The sequence below is a fragment of the Nicotiana tomentosiformis genome, chromosome 6, assembly GCF_000390325.3.
Source record: "Nicotiana tomentosiformis chromosome 6, ASM39032v3, whole genome shotgun sequence".
NCBI classification, from domain to species: Eukaryota; Viridiplantae; Streptophyta; class Magnoliopsida; order Solanales; family Solanaceae; genus Nicotiana; species Nicotiana tomentosiformis.
In genome coordinates, this window is record NC_090817.1 from 112047637 (window position 1) to 112070682 (window position 23046).

Sequence of the window (23046 nt, forward strand, 5' to 3'; positions counted from 1 at the left end):
CTCAAAGAAAATCGGGCAATACTCCGGATCGATATCACGAGGAACGTACGACATCTTTTGATATCTCCTACTGGTTTCCTTAATCTTGGGAAACAATCGAGGGCTAAATGGTAATTTTTTTGAATTATTTGATTGTCAAAAAATGTCTAACCACATTTTGAGTTGATCTTGAGGAAGAACGTCTCTTGATTACTTCAGCTTTGAGAAAGGCAATATTTGAAGTCTTGATCTATTTGTGAATATCCCAACAGTTTATGGAATTTTTCGAGGTAAGCATACTCTATTCATGTGCCTAAATTATAGTATAACTACTTTCGATATATAGCAAATTGATTTTGTATAAATCATCTCTTATTGTTTTTTTATTTGAAGCAAGTTATTTTATACTGCAAAAGTTAAATACAAAAAAAAATAGAAGTAGAACTCATACGGATATCTTAGGAATGATCTAGCATCAGTCTAACAAATTTTTTCAATATTTCACCACTACCTTAGATACTGAAAAGCAATATCCCGGGTATTGATTGCCAAATATTTGCAAACACTAAAACGTGAATAAGCAACAGTATTACTTATGAGCAAATGGAGCCTACTTAAATTTTTTGATCACCAATAATATATGTGTCAAAAAGCTAATTGGGGCCTCCTCCTATTTGTTTATGATTATTGTACCTCTCTCATCAATCCTACAAAAGTGTGTGAATTATGTTGAAGCTTGACAATAACTTGTTACCTGCAATATGATTATATAATAGCTTAACCTGTCTATATAAGCTCATTATATGCTTCAAGCAAAGAGCAATAACAATAGCTTCTGAGCCATACATATTCCTAGTGAAGTGACCATGAAATCGCCCGTTGCTCTAATCCTGCTCTTTTCACTTGCCCTGGTAAGTTTTCACAGATGATTAATTCTAGGCCTCCTTTTTTGTGGTTTATTATTAATTACTTTTTTGGTGCACTATCTTGCAATTCTTTCTGATTTGCCTTACCTTTCGAATTACATTGTGTTTTCAAATAACATATAAATAATTGAATTATTTATGTAAACATATTTGACTGGGCCATTCTTTTGTCTTGGCCTATCCCCATCGAACATGTGTAAATAAGAATAAATACTTTCTGCAAATTACTCTTCAAAATGCACTAGAATTTTACATAGAACTCTATCTGCCAATACTAAATATTTACATACCCGGTACCTACAAAGATAGATCTAATATTAGAACTCTGTGAGTTCTTTATTTTACGACGATCTCAATTTTTAATAACTGAGTTCTGAATTTAATTTATGTATATACTTATTGAAATTCTTGATACATATATAGAATTTTGGCAAACATTATTGGCTTCTTTCAAACCCATATATTAAAGCCTACATTTGCCCCTGCATGTACCTAATATTTGCGCATATCAATATATATAGATTATGTACTCGAACGTAAGAAGTTCATATAGCATATATTCAAAAATCCTTTTATGCTCTCTTTCTCGGGCAGTGCACATGCAGCATTGATGGAAGAAAAGACCCTCGAGAATACTGGAGAGTTGTGATGAAAGATGAGCCAATGCCTGAAGCAATCAAACATCTTATGCCTCGGCATTCAGTTCTTCTCTCCAAAGAGAAAACTGATTGTTACGCATTATCTTCTGTTGGAGGTGAAGCCTTTGAACCAAGGCCTAATCTATTTGTCTACCACGACGATACCAAGCTGAAAGAAGCTGAGACATCTTTATTTATGAAAGATTTCGAGCCAAGTCCTAGTGCAACTGGTTATCATGATGATGACACTGGTCTTACATAAGAAAACTCCTAACCTCAACTCCCAAATTCTATCTTAAACACACACAACTAGGTGGAAATATCAATGGGAAATCAAGATTATTGATAAAAAATGAGTACAAGAGACTTACCTCAAGAAATCTCTCGAAAATGCTCTAAAATATCGCCAAGACCCGAGCTCAAAATGTTTAAAATAAATCTAAATCGCAAACCCTTGTATTTAAGTGTTCTGTCCAGCACTTCCGCTTCTCTGAAAACTTAGTCGTATGTGCGGCATCGCAGAAGCGACAACTTATCCGCTTCTTTGGATTCCCTCGCTCTTGCGGACTCCTCATCCACTCCTGCGGACTCGCTTCTGTGGGCCTCCCAGCCGCTTTTGTAGTCCCAGCTTCCTCACTAAATTCCGTTTCTGCGGTTCAAAGACCGTTTCTGCAGGTGCGCATCTCCACAAGCTCGTCCGCTTCTGCGGACAGGCCTAACAAGCACTCGTCCACTTCTGCAATCACTCTTCCACAGAAGCGACTCCGCATCTGTGGCCTTCACGTCACATTTGCGACCACTGGCCATTCCCCCAGCCCCGCATTTGCGTCCAAATGCTCGCTTCTGCGAGCTCACACCTGCGATCAATGTTGAGCATGTGCGATTACACCAGAACTGGTGCCTTCAGCCATTCTCACAAGTCCAAATTGATCCGTTAACCATCCGAAAATCACCCGAGGCCCCCGGAACCTCCACCAAATATACCAACCAGTCTTAAAACATTATACGAACTTAGTCGAGCTTATAAGTCACATCAAACAACGCTAAAAATACGAATTGCACATCGATTCAAGCCTAATGAACTTTAAAAATTCAAACTTCTACATCCAACGCCGAAACCTATCAAATCAAATTCGATTGACCTCAAATTTTGCACACAAGTCATAATTGACATTACAGACCTACTCCAACTTTCTGAATTGGAATCTGACCCCGATATCAAATTGTCCACCCCCGGTCAAACTTTCCTAAAATCATCCAATTATTCAACTTTCGCCAATTGACTCTAACATGACCTACGGACCTCGAATTCAACATCTGAACACGCTCCTAAGATCAAAATCACCATACATAGCTATTGGAACCACCGAAAGTTCATTATGAGGCTGTTTTCACACAGTTCAAATTACTGTCAATTTCTACAACTTAAACTCCCAAATTTAGGGACTCTATGTCCCATTTCACTCTAAAATCAAAAACAAATCCTCCCGGCAAGTTACGTAACCACAAAATGAATAGAGAGAGAAATAAATAGGGGGTTCGGTGCTAATACTCTCAAAACGACCGGCCGGATTGTTACAGATGCAGACCTCCTTATAATATATTTGATCTCAAAGAAAATCGGGCAGTACTCCGGGTCGATATCACGAGGAACGTACGACTTCTTTTGATATCTCCTACTGGTTTCCTTAATCGAGGGAAACAATCGAGGGCTAAATGCTGATTTTCTTGAATTATTTGATTGTCAAAAAATGTCTAACCACATTTTGAGTTGATCTTGAGGAAGAACGTCTCTTGATTATTTTTGCTTTGAGAAAGGCAATATTTGAAGTCTTGATCTATTTGTGAATATCCCAACAGTATATGGGATTTTTCGAGGTAAGCATACTCTATTCATGTGCCTAAATTACAGTATAACTACTTTCGATATATAGCAAATTGATTTTGTATAAATCATCTCTCATTGTATTTTTTATTTGAAGCAAGTTATTTTATACTGCAATAGTTAAATACAAAAAAATAGAAATAGAACTCATATGGATATCTTAGGAATGATCTAGCATCAGTCTAACAAATGTTTTCAATATTTCACCACTACCTTAGATACTGAAAAGCAATATCCAGGGTATTGATTGCCAAATATTTGCAAACACTAAAACGTGAATAAGCAACAGTATTACTTATGAGCAAATGGAGCCTACTTAAATTATTTGGTCACCAATAATATATGTGTCAAAAATCTAATTGGGGCCTCCTCCTATTTGTTTATGATTATTGTACCTCTCTCATCAATCCTACAAAAGTGTGTGAATTATGTTGAAGCTTGACAATAACTTGTTACCTGCAATATGATTTTATAATAGCTTGACCTGTCTATATAAGCTCATAATATGCTTCAAGTAAAGAACAATAACAATAGCTTCTGAGCCATACATATTCCTAGTGAAGTGACCATGAAATCGCCTGTTACTCTAATCCTGCTCTTTGCACTTGCCCTGGTAAGTTTTCGCAGATGATTAATTCTAGGCCTCCTATTTGTGGTTTATTATTAATTACTTTTTTGGTGCACTATCTTGCAATTCTTTCTCATTTGCCTTACCTTTCGAATTACATTGTCTTTTCAAATAAGATTTTAACAATTGAATTATTTAACTTATACTCCAGCTCTTCTGATTTATGTAAACCTATTTGACTGGGCACAGAGATTTTCAAAAACTATTTAAACGGACCATTCTTTTGTCTTGGCGTATCCCCATCAAACATGTGTAAATAAGAATAGATACTTTCTGCAAATTACTCTTCAAAATGCACTAGAATTTTACATAGAACTCTATCTGCCAATACAAAATATTTACATACCCGGTTCCTACAAAGGTAGATCTAATATTAGAACTCTGTGGGTTCTTTATTTTAGGACGATCTCAACTTTTAATAACTGAGTTCTGAATTTAATTTATGTATATACTTATTGAGTTTCTTGATACGTACATAAAATTTTGTCAAACATTATTGGCTTCTTTCAAACCCATATATTAAAGCCTACATTTGCCCCTGCATGTACCAAATATTTGCTCATATCAGTATATATAGATTTTGTACTCGAACGTAAGAAGTTCATATAGCATATATTCAAAAATCTTTTTATGCTCTCTCTTTCTCGGGCAGTGCACAAGCACCATTGATGCAAGAAAAGATCCTGGAGAATACTGGAGAATTGTGATGAAAGATGCGCCAATGCCTGAAACAATCAAACATCTTATGCCTCGGCATTCAGTTCTTCTCTCCAAAGAGAAAACTGATTGTTACGCATTATCTTTTGTTGGAGGTGAAGCCTTTGAACCAAGGCCTAATCTATTTGTCTACCACGACGATGCCAAGCTGAAAGAAGCTGGGACATCTTTATTTATGAAAGGTTTCGAGCCAAGTCCTAGTGCAACTGGTTATCATGATGATAACACTGGTCTTAAATAAGAAAACTCCTAACCTCAACTCCCAAATTCTACCTTAAACACACACAACTAGGTGGAAAAATCAACCGGGAAACAATATTATTGATAAAAAATGAGTACAAGAGACTTACCTCAAGAAATCCCTCGAAAATGCTCTAAAATATCGTCAAGACCCGAGCTCAAAATGTTTAAAATAAAGCTAAATCACAAACCCTTGTATTTAAGTGTTCTGTCCAGCACTTCCGCCTCTCTGAAAACTTAGCCGTATGTGCGGAATCGCAGAAGCGACAACTTATCCGCTTCTTTGGACTCCCTCGCTCTTGCGGACTCCTCATCCTCTCCTGCGGACTCGCTTCTGCGGGCCTCCCAGCCGCTTTTGTAGTCCCGGCTTCCTTGCTAAATTCCACTTCTGCGGTTCAAAGACCGCTTCTGCAGGTGCGCATCTATGCAAGCTCGTCCGCTTCTGCGGACAGGCCTCCCAAGCACTTGTCCGCTTCTGCAATCACTCTTCCGTAGAAGCGACTCCGCTTCTGTGGCCTTCACGTCGCATTTGCGACCACTGGCAATTCCCCCATCCCCGCATCTGCGCCCAAATGCTCGCTTTTGCGAGCTTGCACATGCGATCAATGTTGCGCATGTGCGATTACACCAGAACTGGTGCCTTCAGCCATTCTCACAAGTCCAAATTGATCCGTTAACCATCCGAAAACCACCTGAGGCCCCCAGGACCTCCACCAAATATACGAACGAGTCTTAAAACATTATACGAACTTAGTCGAGCTTATAAGTCACATCAAACAACGCTAAAAATACGAATTGCACATCGATTCAAGTCTAACGAACTTTAAAACTTCAAACTTCTACATCCAAAGCCGAAACCTATCAAATCAAATTTGATTGACCTCAAATTTTGCACACAAGTCATAATTGACATTAAAGGCCTACTCCAACATCCTGAATTGGAATCTGACCCCGATATCAAAAAGTCCACTCCCGGTCAAACTTTTCAAAAATTATCCAATTATTCAACTTTCGCCAATTGACTCTAAAATGATGTACGGACCTCGAATTCAGTATCCGAACACGCTCCTAAGACCAAAATCACCATACATAGCTAGTGGAACCGCCGAAAGTCCATAGAGAGAGCAATAAATAGGGGGTTCGGGGCTAATACTCTCAAAATGACTGGCCGGATTGTTACAGATGCAGACCTCCTTATAATATATTTGATCTCAAAGAAAATCGAGCAGTACTCCGGGTCGATATCACAAGGAACGTATGACTTCTTTTGATATCTCCTACTGTTTGACACTACTATGGTTGTCATTTTGTGTATGAAGAGATTAGGGTGTGTTGGGCTGTTTTGTAGTATTTTGTGATGTATATAATATTGGAAAATAATTTATATATGTTGGTATTGTTGTGTGCTTGTGTTGTTGGTATTATCTTGAATTTGGAGGAAGTAAGGATTATATGGGAGATGCTGCCCGATTTAATACAAAATAAGCTTGTCGTTCGTTGTGCGATAGTTGTACCCTTCGTAACTTAATAATAGTATTATTATCGTTATTTTAGATTGAGGTGTGAATAGGCGAGTTCAACTTGGTGATTAGAATGATTGTGATAAGTTATGTTAAGGCTAAACCTTTCTTCATTTTGGAATGATCCTGTAACTACATAAGTTTGATAATGAAGCATAAAGAGAAGTTCGTATTCCTGAACTTATGTACATTATCCTAGTCTCATAAGTTACAGTATTCTCCTTTATTGGGAATTTATATTAAGTTAAGTATTGTCTTCTTCTAGTCAAGAGGGCAGAGGGTCTATATATATATATATATATATATATATATATATATATATATATATATATACAGTATTACATTATTTCCACAACCATCGAGCTATAATCGATGGACAGGCTCCTATTGGGCAACCTCTGATAAGATGGTAAGTTATATATCGAGCCTACTATGGCCGAGCGCCTATGAGCGAGCCTAGAATGGACGAGATACCTAGCCTAGTATGGTCGAGCGCTTATGAACGAGCCTACTATGGTCGAGCAATTACACGTTCCGAGCCTTATAGGGCTGGACATTTATTTTACTTACTATATTGAGAGAGTTAAGTCAGTATCAGCAGGTAAGTATATCTCCAGATCATCTTTGACTCCCAGTTACTTTCAGGTATTATATTATCTGTTCAGTTTCAGCTTTAAGATATTTTATTGTCTTAGATACTCGATAATTATTTCGTACTGACGTCCCATTTTTGGGGTGCGTGCAGGTTCAGATAGAAAAACGGGTAGAGCTCCTCAGTAGGTGTTGCTCGAGTTCAGCTTGATCGGTAAGCGCCACGTCCTTCGGAGTTGCCAGGTCTAGGGATTTGTGTACATATTGTGTATATATGTATATATGTTATGGGTAGGTCGGGGCTTGGTTCCGATCACAGTACTTCCATCAGTAGAGGCTTGTAGACATATCCTGTCAGTTAGTGCAGCATGTTGGGCTTGAAAGGTTTGTATGCATATTTTGTTGGTTTGTCAGTTGTAGTAGTTATGACGGCCTTGTCGGCCCAACTTTCCATTCCGTTTTATATTTTGCTTCGCAAATTGTCTTGCACTGTGGCCCCATGGCCAAAGTATGACATTGTATGTTCAGAGCCCCTCAGTCTTAAGTTGGTACGCTAGGTTAAGTGAGGCACCAAGTGTCGGTCTTGCCCCCAGGTGCAGGGCGTGACAAACTTGGTATCAGAGCAGTTCTATCCTATGGAGTCTACAAGCCATATCTAGTAGGGTCTTGTTTATAGATGTGTTATGCACCATATTATATAAGTAGGGAACTACAGGGCATTAAGAGTTGGTCATCCTTCTTTCACATCTAAATTGTGCTGTAGAACTTATTTACAGGAAATTTGAGTTAAACTTACGTGTTGGTGTTTGCATACACAGATGACGGTGACTAAGAAGACTACGGCTTGCCAGAGGAGAGATACAACAGCAGGTGAGGGGACCAGCAGGGTACACCTAGTAGATGGGGCCCAGTCTAAGGCCCATGGCGAGACCCTTACTCAGCCATTACCGGCTCTTCCACCACCTAAGGAGATTCCTAAGGATACCGTACATCCAGTTCCCCCTCCACTTCCATCAGATCAGGACTTGAGGAGTGCGGTGCATTTGTTGACACAGTTGGTAGCTACCTAGAAACAGGTTAGGGCATCAGCTAGTGCAGGATCTTCTGAGGGGTCTGGGATTTTAAGGGTCCAAGAGTTTATTGCTTTGAGTCCCCCAGAGTTCACGGGGACAGATCAGAGGGAGGACCTTTCTGGTTATGCATGCCACGGAGGAAGAGGCAGTTGAGCTAGCATCTTATCGACTCCGAGATATACCCATCATTTGGTACGAGGTATGAGAGAGGTCCAGGAGGCGTGATGCACCTTGACCAGTACTTATCGCAGGAGATCCGACAGGCTCAAGTCGATCAATTTCTAGCCCTCAAGAAGGGAAATATGAGTGTCCTAGAGTATAGTCTCCATTTTGACTCATTTGCCAGATATGCACCACCCATAGTTGCTACTATGCAGGACAGGATCCACATGTTTATAGCAGGTTTGGCCCCAGGGTTGATTGAGACATGTGCCACCGCTGTATTGCAGGATAGTATGGATATCTCCCGGATTTAGGCATTCACCCAGAATATAGAAAGGGGTAGGCATCGGCAGCAGGGTACAGAGAGGACTAAGCTAGGCACCTTAAGAGTATGAGATTTGCCAGGTGTCAGGAGCAGTCTCAGGGTAGTTAAAGGCCCCAGTACTTCAGACGACCACCTAGGCCTCTGCCACCTCAGTTAAAGGGTTATAGGTATGACCGCCATACTTAGTCAGGACCAGGTGAGAGCTCACGGGCATCGGGTTTGTAGCGACACCAAAGTTCAGGGCAGACATGGTCATTTCTGCCGCGGTGTGACATCTGTGGTAGAGGGCACTTGGGCCAATGCCAAGTAGGTTCTGATGCTTATTATACATGTAGGCATCTAGGGCATATGATGCGAGCTTGCCCAAATAGATATTCTAGGGGTATGGCACAATTCGCGAGTTGAGCAACTGGATCATCTATGTTCGTGCATCCTTTAGGGCGTGAGTCTCAGTCTTCGGCTGGTAGAGGTCGAGGCAGAGGTAGAGGTTTCAGTTCAGGTGGTAACCAGAACTGTATCTATGCTTTAGAGGGTCGACAGGACCAGGAGTCTTCACCAGACGTTGTGACAGGTATATTGACCATTGGCTCTCACGATGCTTGTGCTTTGATAGACCCATGATCTACTTTATCGAATATTACCCCATTTGTCACGGGGAAGTTGGGTATAATGCCTGAAATACTAAGTGATCCTTTTGCGGTATCTACATCGATCAGAGAACCAATTATTGCTATACGAGTTTACCGAGGTTGTATGGTGACAGTTTGTAGTCATCAGACCTCAGCCGACCTAGTTGAGCTAGAGATGATGGATTTTGATGCTATCACGGGCATAGACTGGTTGGCAGCTTGCTATGCCACAATTGATTACCGAGCAAAGGTAGCCATATTTCATTTTCCGGGTGAGCCACTCCTTGAATGGGTAGGTAATACAGTGACACCCAGAGCTAGGTTTATTTTCTATCTAAAGGTGAGGAGAATGATCACAAAAGGGTGCATTTATCATATTGTGTGATTTAGAGATGCAGATGTCTGAGATACCTACACTTCAGTCTATTCCAGTAGTCAAAGCGTACACAGATGTGTTTCTAGATGAGCTTCCAGGTATTTTTCCAGAGCGAAAGATTGATTTTAGCATCGATTTGCTTCTAGGAACTCAACCAATATCCATCCCTCTATATAGAATGGCACCTGCCGAATTAAAGGATTTGAAGGAGAATTTAAAAGATTTGCCGGAGAAAGGTTTCATCAGACTTAGTACCTCACCTTGGGGTGCACCAGTACTGTTTGTGCGAAAGAAAGACGGCTTGCTGAGGATGTGTATTGATTATAGGCAGCTGAACAAGGTAACCATTAATAATAAGTATGCACTTCTAAGGATCGATGACTTGTTTGATAGGTTGTAGGGTTCAAAGATAGATTTGAGGCCGGGGTACCACCAAGTCGGAGTTCGGGAGAAAGTTATTCCGAAGTCAGCCTTCAGGACCCTATATGGCTACTTCGAGTTCCTTGTCATGTCCTTCGGGTTGACGAATGCACCTGCCATATTTATGGACTTGATGAATAGAGTATTCCGGCAATTTTTAGATCTGTTCGTGATAGTATTTATTGATGATATTCTGGTTTATTCACGTTCAGAGGAGGAGCATGCAGATCACATACGAGTGGTACTCCAAACCCTCCGTGATCATAAGTTGTATGCTATGTTTTCTGTTCTGGTTAAGTCTGTAGCATTCTTGGGGAATATTGTATCCGATGAAGGTATAAAGGTAGACACTCAGAAGATTGATGCCGTGAAATCCTGGCCTAGACCTACCACTCCGACAGAGGTTCGTAACTTTCTAGGCTTAACAGGCTACTATCAGAGGTTCATAGATGGTTTTTCTTCCCTTTCGGCACCATTGACTAAGCTGACTCAGAAAGCAGCTATTTTTCAGTGGATAGAGGCTTGCAAGCGGAGTTTCCAAGATCTTAACAATAGGTTGACCACAACGCTAGTTCTAACACTTCTAGAGGGTCCAGAGGGTTATGCCGTGTATTGTGATGCCTCAGTTGTCAGGTTAGAATGTGTCCGGATGCAACATGGGAAGGTAATTGCGTATGCTTCAAGGTAGTTGAGGAAGCACGAGAGGAATTATCCGACCCACGGCCTCGAGTTTGCTGTGGTTGTCCATGCACTTAAGATATGGCGACATTATTTATATGGTGTTCATGTTGATGTATTTATAGATCATAAAAGCCTGCAATATATCTTCAAGAAAGAAGAGTTGAATTTGCGACAGAGGCGATGGCTAGAGTTATTGAAAGGTTACGTTATTAACATTCTCTACCATCTAGGGAAAGCTAATGTTGTAGTAGATGCCTTAAGTCGACAATCTATGGGTAGCTTAGCACATGTAGAGGCTGAGAAAAGATAATTAGCTAGAGAGATTCATCTATTGGCTTATTTGGGGGTTCGGTTAGTAGATTCTGACGATGGTGGAGTTGTACTCCAAAACACTTAAAATCATCTCTCATAGCTGAAGTCAAGGAAAGGCAGTACGAGGACCTAGAGTTGGTTGAGTTGAGAGAGAGAGTTCTGCAGCAGAAGAAGCTATTGTTAGAGCTCAAGGGAGATGGGGTTCTCAAATATAGGGGTTGTCTGTGTGTTCCAGATGTAGTAGTGCTACGCGACAGGATTATGTCAGAGGCACATTATTCATGGTACTCCATTCATCCTAGGTCGACGAAGATGTATCATGACATTACGGATCTGTACTAGTGGAACAATATGAAGTTGAACATTGCTGAGTTTGTCGCCAAGTGTCCTAGTTTCGAGCATGTGAAGGTAGAGCACTAGAAGCCCGGAGGGGTAATGCAGACTATAGAGATCCCGACGTGGAAATGGGAGGCGATAAACATGGACTTCATCATAGGTTTGCATCATTCTCATCGTAAGTGCGATTCTATATGGGTGATAGTTGATAGGCTCACTAAATCAGCCCATTTCCTACCAGTCAGATCTACATATACAGCCGAAGATTATGCGAAGTTATATATTAAGGAGAAAGTGCGACTACACGGTGTACCAGTATCAATTATATCTGATTGTGGGGCCTAGCTTACAACACATTTCTGGAGGTCATTTTAGAGAAGTCTAGGGACTTAGTGAATCTCAGCACAACCTTTAATCCACAGACTAATGGACAAGCCGAGCGCAGAATTCAGACGCTCGAGGATATGTTATGAGCATGTGTGTTGGATTTTATAATAAGTTGGGATGAACATCTACCTCTTATCAAGTTTGCATATAATAATAGTTACCACTCCAGTATCCGGATGGCTCCGTACGAGGCTTTGTATGGGCGTATGTGCAGATCTCCTATAAGGTGGTTTGATGTTGGAGAATCTAGGTTACATGGGCCAGACTTGATTCAGCAGGCCGTGGAGAAGGTATAACTTATCCAGGAGCGACTATTGATAGCCCAAAATCGTCATAAGTCATATTCTGATTGAAGCGATGAGACTTAGAGTTCGAGGTTGATGATTGGGTGTTCCTAAAGGTGTCGCCTATGAAGGGCGTGATGAGGTTTGGCAAGAAAGGCAAGCTTATCCCACGATATATTAGGCCTTATAGGATTTTTCAGAGAGTGGGCCAAGTAGCTTATGAGTTAGAATTGCCCTCGGAATTGGAGTTTGTCTATCCATTTTTTCACGTATCTATGCTACGGAAGTGCATTGGCGATCTTACCCGAGTGGTTCCCACTGATTATGTACATATTACGGATGACTTGTCATACGAGGAGTTCCAGTTTCCATCCTAGACTGACAAATCTGCAAGCTACGAAATAAGGAGGTAGCCTCCGTGAAGGTTTTATGGAGAAGCAAGAATGTGGAAGAGATGACGTGGGAAGCGGAGGAAGAAATGAAGTCCAAATACCCCCACCTATTTCAAACTAAAGATATGGCTCGAGATGGGATATATTAGCACATCTCTATTCAAGCCATTAGGTAATCAAGTAAGCTCTTATTTTTGACATTTAGTATTTATGATTGACGGTCGTATGAGGCCAAGTGTTGCTATTTATAGACATTGGCCATGTGTGGCATGTATAGTATGTTTTCTAGCTACGTGCAGGTTGGTTTTAGTCATGTGTATGGAGGAGACTCTTGCAAAAATAATTTCCAAAGTCTCTAAGAGTAAACATCTGAGGAAAAATGTTCCCACGGGGGGAATGATGTTACAGCCTATATTTTCGTACGTAAAAGTGCGTCGTAATCAAACTAATGTAGGACCAAAAATGAGAACATATTTGAAAGTATATAAAGTAAGTTAATCATGTTACCATGGAGGTTACATATATTGAAGATCATGACCAACAAGTACAAAGAGGGTTGGAAGGTTTAGAAGCTAAAGGAATTGAAGAAAATAATGTTTCATCGAAAGTTGACAAGTTGGGAATGTTATAACATGTACTTTTGGGGGGAGACTAGGGTTATTAACATGATAGGGAGGTTATTTTATGAGTTATGTTACTCGTATGATATTCATGTGTTGTGTTTTGAAGTCAAGCGAGTTGTGGAACAAAAGTCGATGAAAGTCATCACAAGTTACGTTCATAAGTTTTACTGAAATTTGGGTCAAATATAACTGCGATTTTCTCCCAATATAATGAGAGTTTCAGGGTGTTCTACCCATAAAATTGAACATATATGAGTTTATTTTCTAACGCATTAAACCGTTTGTCAATACGACATCAGAGTAGAGAGATACGTGTGTTTTTGTTAGACTGCGCAAGGTGCTAGGTGACAAGTAGGCGTGTCACCTACTTGCTTAAATGAGAGTCCCAAAATGAGCCAGTTCGGGTCGTCCAAAGAGACATTTTAAAGGCCTATTTCGTTTATATAATACACTAATAAGAGGGCACAATAAACAGACCTAAACCTTTGCAAACATCCTCCCAAAAATTACACACAAACCCTAATTGAATTTCTCTCCTTTTCAAGTTCTAGTTGGAGGTAAAACCTAGAGTTTGAAGAACCAAGATAGGAGCTGAGTTATTCAAAAAAATGGTAATTTTAACGCTCTATTTTATCCATTTTTTCTTCTGGAGATGTATGTAAAGTCGTTCTATAATTGTAGGAACTCACGAGACGATGATAGGAACCCGTGAGTTTACGTTATTGAACTGTAGCAGACTGTTTTGTGGACCGTTTTGTATTGCTGTTGGATTGCGTGTTTTACTTCTATTTTATGGAGTTTTGGAGTAGTAAGGGTGTGTATACCACATAAATGCAGGGTGGTGGGTTGGGCGTTCGTCGTAACATTTTCGGGTTGTTTAACACTACTACGGTGGTCGTTTTGTATATGAAGAGATTGGAGTGTGTTGGGTTGTTTTGTAGTATTTTGTGGTATATTTAAGGTTGGAAAATAATGTATATATGTTGATATTGTTGTGTTCTTGTGTTGTTGGTGTTATCTTGAATTTGGAGGAAGTAAGGATTATAGGGGATATGCTGCCCATTTTGAATCAAAATAAGCTTGTCGTTCGTTGTGCGATAGTTGTACCCTTCGTAACTTATTGATAGTATTATTATCATTGTTGTAGATTGAGGTGCGAAGAGGAAAGTTCAACTTTGTGATTGGATAGATTGTGATAAGGTATGTTACGACTAAACCTTTCTTTATTTTGGCATCTTGTAACTACATAAGTTTGATAACGAGGCATAAAGAGAAGTTCGTATTCCTGAACTTATGTACATTATCCTAGTCTCATAAGTTATAGTATTCTCCCTTATCGGGAATTTATATTCAGTTAAGTATTGTCTTCTTCCAGTCAAGAGGGCAGAGGGTATACATATATATACAGTATTATAGTATTTTCACCACCATCGAGCTTTAATCGATTGGCAGGCCCCTATTGGGCAACCTATGATCAGATAGTAAGTTATATACCGAGCCTACTATAGCCGAGCACCTATGAGTGAGCCTAGAATGGCCGAGATACCTAGCCTAGTATGGCCGAATGCCTATGAGCGACCTACTATAGCCGAGCAGTTACACGTACCAAGCCTTATAGGGCCGAACATTTATTTTACTTACTATATTGAGAGAGTTGAGTCAGTATCAGCAGGTAAGTATATCTCCAGATCATCTTTGACTCTCAGTTACTTTCAGCTATTATATTATCAGTTCAGTTTTAGCTTTAAGTTATTTTATTGTCTTACATACTCGGTACATTATTTTGTACTAACGTCCCTTTCTGGGGACGCTATATTTCATGCGTGCAGGTTTAGATAGGAAGACGGGTAGACCTCCTCAATAGGTGTTTCTCGAGTTCAGCTTGATCGGTGAACTCCACGTCCTTCGGAGTTGCCGGGTCTAGGGTTTTGTGTACATATTGTGTATATATGTATATATGTTAAGGGTAGGTCAGGGCCCTGTTCCGATCATAGTACATCCATTAGTTGAGGCTTGTAGACATATCTTGTCAGTTAGTGCAACATGTTGGGATTATAGGCTTTGTATGTATATTTTGTTGGTTTATCAGTTGTAGTAGTTATGACGGCCTTGTCGGCCCAGCTTTATATTGATGTTTAGTCAAAGCTAGTTTTCATTCTGTTTTATATTTTGCTTCGCAAATTGTCTTGCAATGTGGCCCCATGGCCAAAGTATGACATTGTATGTTCAGAGTACCTCAATCGCAAGTTGGTACGCTAGGTTAAGTGAGGCACCGGGTGCCAGTCTCTCCCCCAAGTTCGGGGCGTGACAGTCGAGAAGGGTTGTTTGGCTTATCTAGCCTATGCTCGAGATACTACTACATATACTCCCGCAATAGATCCAGTGCCCATAGTCCGGGAGTTCTACGGCGTGTTTCCTTCTGATCTTCCAGGTACACCACTAGATCGTGATATTAATTTCTGTATTGATTTGGCTCTAGGTACCCAGCCCATATCTGTCCCACCATACCGCATGGCTCCAAAAGAGTTGAAGGAATTGAAGGAGCAGCTTGAAGAGTCGCTATCAAAAAGGAACGTCAGGATGAGTGTATCGCCTTGGGGTGTATCATTGTTATTCGTGAAGAAGAAAGATGGGATTTTCGGATGTGCATTGATTACCGCATTGAACAAGGTTACTATCATGAACAAGTACCCATTGCCGCGTATTGATGATTTGTTTAATCAATTGCTAGGTGCCAGTGTGTTCTTTAAGATTGACTTGAGATCGAGGTATCATCAGTTGAAGATTATTCGGATGTTCCGAAGACTACTTTCCGGACTAGATATGGCCATTATGAGTTTCTAGTATGTCCGTTGGTTTGACTAACACCCCGGCAGTGTTTTATGGATTTGATGAACCGGGTGTTCAGGACTTATATTGATTTGTTTGTCATTATATTCATTGATGACATTTTGATCTACTGACATAGCATGGAGGAGCTCGAGCAGCATTTGAGAGTGGTGCTTCAGACCTTGCGGGAACAGAAGCTATATGCTAAGTTTTCCAAGTGTGAGTTATGTTTAGATTCTATGGCATTCTTTGGGCATGTTGTATCAGGCGAGGGTATTAAGGTAGACCCAGGAAGATTGATGCAGTTCAGAGTTGGCTATAGGTTGACCAAGTTGGCACATTCCATTTCGCTCATGACCACATACTCTTCAGAGAGGTTGGCCTAGATTTATATTCAGGAGATTGTTCGATTGCATGATGTGCCTGTGTTCATTATATCAGATAGATGCCCTCAGTTTACTTCGCATTTCTAGAGAGCAGTACAGAGTCAGTTAGGGACCCGGGTAGAGCGCAGCACAGCCTTTCATCCGCAGACCGACGGGCAGTCGGAGCGGATAGTTCAGATCTTGGAGGATATGCTTCGAGCATGTGTGATTGACTTCGTAGGGCAGTGGTATCGATTCTTGCCCTTACCCTAGTTTGTTTACAACAATAGTTATCAGTCCAGTATCGAGATGGATCCATTTGAGGCTTTATATGGTCAGCGATGTCGTTCTCCCATCGGATGTTTTGAGCCCAACAAGGCTAAGTTATACGGTACTGATTTGGTGAGGGATGCCTTGGAAAAGGTAAAGTTGATTCTGGGGCAATTTCGCATAGTATAGTCCAGGCAAAAGAGTTACGTGGATCAGAAGGCACGTGATTTATTATTTATGGTGGGCGAAAAGGTTCTCTAGAATGTCTCGCCGATGAAGGGGATCATGTGGTTCGGAAAGAAGGTCAAGTTGAGCCCAAGATTTATAGGCCCATTTGAGGTGTTGAGACGAGTTGGGAAGTTTGCTTATGAGCTTGCTTAGCCTCCTAGTCTATCGCGAGTTCATCCGGTTTTCCACGTGTCTATGCTCCGGAGCTATCATGCCGATAGGGCACATGTGTTGGACTACAACACAGTGTAGTTAGATGAGAGCCTGGGTTATGAGGAGGAACCAGTTTCCATTGTTGATATGCAGGTTCGCCAGTTGAGGTCCAAGAATATTTATGTGGTAAAGGTTCAGTGGAGGGGCCAACCAGTCGAGGAGGCGACTTAGGAGGCCGAGGAGGACATGCAGAGGAGATATCCAGACTTATTCGGCACTTTAAGTATGATTCTAGACCCGTACGAACGTTTATTTAAGAGGTGGAGAATGTAACGACTCAACCGATCATTTTTCTTTCTACATCCTCGTTCCCCTAAATAAGACTCCTCGTATGTGCTTTTACAGTTTTATGACTTGCGGAGATGGTTTGTTCGGGATTTGGAAGGGTTCGAGTTGAAATGGGAATGCTTAGTTCATTATTTGTCTTTTAAAAGGCTGAGTTTGACTTTGATCAACATTTTGAGTAAACAACCTCAGAACCGGGCTTTGACGGCTCCAATAGGTTCGTATGATGATTTTGGACTTGGGCATATGTTCGGATCAGGTTTTGGATGGCCCGGGGGCGTTTTAGCGCTTAAGGTTGAAAGTTTTCTTATTTAAGGGTTAAAAGTTCCTTAAATTTGGTTTGGAGTAGGTTTTGGTGTTATTGAGGTCCGTTTGGGATTTCGAGCTAGGGAATAGTTCTGTATGCTTATTTAAGACTTGCACACAAACTTTGGTGTCATTATGAGTACTCTAAGTATGTTTCGGCGCGTTCGGAGTAAGTTGGAAGAACTTGTAGTTCATAAGTTGATTCAATTTGGTTCAGGGTGTGATATTTAGTTTTGATGTTGTTTTCTGCGTTACGAGGGTGCGAGCGAGTCCGTTTTATGATGTCAACTTAATGGCATCTTTGGATGGGCCTCGGGGGCCCCGGATGCCATTCGGACGATGCGTGGAGGCTACTTAGCAAAGGGTGAACAGCTGAAGCACTCAACTTCTGCTGTAACCGCACCTGCAGAGGGCCAACCGCAGGTGCGAGCTCGCAGAAGCGGCCCAACATGGGCAGTCTGAAACCGCAAATACTGATAAGGAGATCGCAGATACGGAGCCGCAGAAGCGGTCATATGGCCGTAGAAGAGGCTTTTGGCATTTGGCCAGTAGCTCGCAGAAGCGAGGAAGCAAGGGCAGAAGCGGGATCTCGTCCGCAGAAGCGAAGCCAGCCAACCTAAGGCACTAGTGCAAAAGTGGACCTTAGTCCGCAGATGCGGCCCAGTGACCGCAGGTGCGAAATCGTTGGTGGCAGTGTGGTCCATTTAAAACGGGCAATTTTGGATCTTTAAAGAGAGGGATTTCCACCTAGCTAATTGAGGTAAGTAATATCTATGCAATGTGAGTTTAATAAATAGATTATGGGTAGATTTTAACATGAAAATTGATAAATATTATGGGTTTAGATGAAAAATATAGGTTTTGATAAAATGGAGTTTAACCACGAAAATGGTTATGGAACTGAGTGAAAATTGTATATTTGAGTTCGTGAGTTTATGGGTAGAAACTTTCTTCAAAATCTTTTGAAATCCGGGCACGTGGGCCCGTGGCGAATTTTTGGAATCTTTTAATTGGGGTTGGGTAATCACTCTAATAGTTATAATATGAAGTTTTGAACATATATTGATCGAGTTTTACAATATTTGACTAGTTTCGGATTGTTCTGCACCGAGTTAAGGCTTTGGAGTGAAATTTAGGCCAGAAAGTGAGCTTTGAGATGAGGTAAATCTCTTGTCTAACCTTGTAAGAGGGAATTTACCCCATAGGTGATTTAAATTAATGTTTGCCTCTAATTGTGGGGGCTAGGTACGTATGAGGTGACTAGAGTCCGTGCGTAACTACTATTTATGCTACTTCCGGGTAGTTTAGAACCCAAATCATGAATTATTTGAAATGTCGCACCTATTTGTAATTTAAGTGCCTAAACTATATTAGAATTTGTAGAGGAATTGTGAAAGACCGTTAAGGGAATTTGTACTATATTGTGTTTTAGCCTTTAATTACGTTTAAGTCAAATGCTTATAGAGTATCCTCTCTTCCTGTGCAACGGGCCGAATGCCTCTACAATAGATAGATGCATCTATGGTTCGTGTCGCTCGACTCTCGGCATTGTACACATTATTCTGGATCGGGTTGTACGACCTCGACATAATCATGCGTGTTAATACTCAGAGTTTAATTATATATCTGATATGATTTCATGGCTTGAGAGGCTAAAAGTATACATGATGGAATTAAATTGGGACTTACCATGTGTGAAAAAATTATTTACTTCCTGCTTGTTATTTAGTTAATATTTTGATTACATAACCTATGTTTGTTTAGAACTTCTGTACTTTATTGATATTTCATAGTAAGTATCGGTGTCGACCCCTCGTCACTACTTCTTCGAGGTTAGACTTCATACTTACTGGGTACATGTTATTTATGTACTCACACTAAACTTCTGCACTAACTGTACAGGATGTGAAGCAGGTGCATCTGGTGGACATACCGGCGCACACCCCCGTTACCCAGAGGCCTAGTGGTGAGTTGCATCCTGAGTCGTTCTGCCTGCAGCTAGAGCCTATCTGTTGTACTTATTATTCTGTCTATGGTGTCACACCTCCCCTTTTCCTAGGGATGGATTTTTTTTTCAATTTAAGTGACATTATTCGAAATGGGATTATTTATTTATTCAGAGTCGCCACTTGAGATAATTTCTGGTGTCCCAAGTCACCGATTTATTTGAAATCCCAAATCGAGGAAGTTTTGACTCCGAATTATAGTCCGCGAACATAGAAGACCGAGTAAGAAATTCTGTTAACCCGAGAGAAGGTGTGAGGCACTTTCGAATTCCGTGGTTTTAGCACGGTCTCTTTAATCATACCTGACTTAATTAAATTATTTAATTACTCATTTTAGAACCTATGTACATTTACCTTTTTACCGCTTTTAATTGATTTATTATTCGTAATTATGGAATTATCTTGAATCGAATCACGCGTACGTGTATTCGTTTTGTTTGGTATGTCATGAATCATGTCACGTGTACGTGTACACAATTAATAACACTTTATTATTTTTAAGATTGTTTTGTCAAAGTTGCGCGAACGCATACTTTGCCTTTAATTTAGAAATTCGTAACTATGTCACGCGAACGTGTACATAATCACAATAATTGATTAAAGTGTACCTAAAGCCTTCTACAAATTAAGAAAATTTTTTTTAAAAAAAGAAGTTTTGATATTATTGTGAAGTTAAAGTTGTGGATGAGAAAGGTGATATAATTTGGCTATGAATTATGACGAGTGAATTACACTTGTGAATTATTACTTCGAACCCGAAAGTAATTTATTTGGCCCAATGACCTGATGGTCCACTTTACCAATTTATCTTTTACCTTCTTCAGTCTTAAAACACATGGACCAAAATTCTTCTAATTTTAATTAGTCATGTCATTCAACTTTCTTTGCAATTTCTAAAATCATCCAAATACAGTAGCCAACAGGAAACCATTTTTATGCAAAACTAATGCAGCAAACATATAAAACACTCAAAAACAAGGCAAATATAAACATGAAACGGGCAGTAAAGAACAAGAAATTGAACTTCTTTTTTTTTAATGAAAATTGTTTCTTGTACATTACTAGATTAATAAGGTTGACAACTTTAAATAGCAGATTGTTGCATTAGCACCCACAGATGCATTAACCAAGAAAACTAATATTATACAGAATATGAGAGAAGCTTAAAAGACATATACCCTAGAAGTTAAATTTACAATAGTTGGCAGAGACATCTCTATTATGGCTGCACTCCAACAAGGTTACAAATGATCTTGTGTTCTAACTAATTTTCAATGAATTTTGAATATAAGAACCCTGCCTAAAAATAAAAGGTTTCTGCATATATAAACCTAACAATAATTGAGAAATTTTCGTTTATTTTTGACATTTATGTCCAAATAATTGGAACGCTATGCTTCCTAATAACTACATCATAAAGTCAAGTACCTCGAGAACTCTAAGCCATTAGCAGCAAATAAGCTCTTGTGGGAGAATAAAGATAAGACCGCGCCTTTTTAACCCCCTCCCCCCCCCCAGGACACTTGTGACATTTTATTTTTTTTTTAGATTTTAAACTCCTATACTAAAACTTTTGCCGTAAGTCACAAAATTAATGAAGTTGAGCAAAGCATAATAGTACCAAATTTTTCAAAATATTATAACTCTAAAATATATTGAATACAAACTCATATCTTAACATGCTAATTCAACTGAAATAAGTAGACCAAGAACAGTAGGACATTTGATAAACAAAGCACACATTTTATTAAAATAGTAAGTTAAAAGGACGAACCTTAGAGACAACGAAAATACAGATAAAAATTTCTGAGTGATGGAACTTGAACTAAGATCAAATTTGGCTACGAAAAGAAACTTTTCCGGTGACCTTAAGCTGCCGATTTCAAGCTCTTCTTTTAGCTACTCTTAAACTCTATTTCTACTTTATGATCAAAGTTTTCTCTTTTTCAAAAAAAATCTCCCAGATGTTTCTTTGCTCTCAATCTCATTTTTTTTTCTAGTTTTCCTTCTGTTTTTCAGATCCCCTTTTCTTTGGTGGAGAAAATGATATTAAATAGCGAAGTTTGTTGGATGGTTCCCGTCATCTCCCCATGAAAATCGGGTATCCAGGTTATAGTGGGTGCTTTTTTTGAGTACAGAAGAGGGGATCGTGGGTTTTTGTGTGTTCTTTAAAGTTCAAAAGTCAATATGTGCATAGGGTAATTTTGAGGAGAGACGTGAGGGAGGTGGAATTAACATGAGATTTATTAGGGAGTTAGTTGTGGAATAGGAAAGAATTTTCTTATCCTTTTTGAACATAGAAACCAATTATCAAGACTACTTAATCAAATATTAAAATAATAAAAGAAAAAGAATTATTTATACTAATATGAAAGAAATTATTCAAAAACAAATCACTACCTACTAAAGCCTATAATAATAGAGTACGTACTTATTTGAACAACACCTAAGTAAGAATATTAATTAACTACTTTATATTTAAAAAAAATTAAAAAAATAAAAAATAAAATAAAAAAAATAAAAATAAAAATAAATAAAAGGTATTAGTTAATTATTTTTAGATTAGAGAAATATAAGAAGAAAAAAGAAATTAAATATTTAAACTAGAATTTAAATGACACTAAAAAAAATTATTAAAGTCACTAGATTACTTATTAATATTCTAATTAAAAGAAACTATATATTTTTCTTTGTAAACTTTATTTTTTTTCTTTTTAACCAAATAGAAATAAAACTCGTAGTCTAAGAAGGTATATATATATATATATATATATATGTAATTCAATTTTTCCAAATAAATTCTACTAAAAGTGAGTTAAAAGTTTAAACTATTAATATTAGATCTATAGGAAATATTTACACTAAAATGATAAAGAATTTGGGTGTGGTCAAAAATTAGTTGTTCACAGCATGCCCCTCTTTGCTTGGAAACATGAAGAGTTTTCAGGCAAAGAAAAATGAACAAGGTGACTGATTTTTGATCTCACTATTATTTAAAAAGGAAAAGAAGAGAAAAGAAAAGGTTGCGACCGAGCCTTGGCTTTAGGCAGCCTACATATCCCAGGTTATAAGGGAATCAGGTCATGTATAGTTCAAGTGGAAGAAGAGTGATGGAGTATGCTTAGATGGAGAATCGAGCGAAGTTCCGTCGAGGTTCTGGTCCGCGGTTCCTACTATTACAGCAAAATGAATAGAAAATTACATACTCTTAAAATCTAGGAGTTACAAAATTCCTAACTAAAAGTCATCTGGAGTCTAGTCTTGATTCTTGAGTTGCTTCTCCCATTGACTTTAGACTGAACCTTGATGCTCTCGATGCAACAGACTATGAAATATTCTCACAAGCTTGTTTCTTGATCTGATGATGAGAAGATGGATCTTGAGACCCTATGTCTTCGCATGCATTATGTCGAAGTTGGT

At 39.3% G+C, this 23046-nt stretch overlaps 1 long non-coding RNA gene across 2 annotated transcripts; it reads left to right on the top strand.

The window, feature by feature from the left end:
• The first annotated feature begins 797 nt into the window (after positions 1–797).
• LOC104107476 (uncharacterized) lies at positions 798–15250 on the top strand. Of its 2 annotated transcripts, none has more exons than XR_011408798.1 (3): positions 798–890; positions 7279–7338; positions 7943–15250. It is a non-coding gene; the product is annotated as an uncharacterized lncRNA (long non-coding RNA). The 2 variants fall into 2 exon arrangements; XR_011408799.1 differs by lacking the exon at positions 798–890 and adding an exon at positions 1803–4041.
• Positions 15251–23046: the final 7796 nt, after the last annotated feature.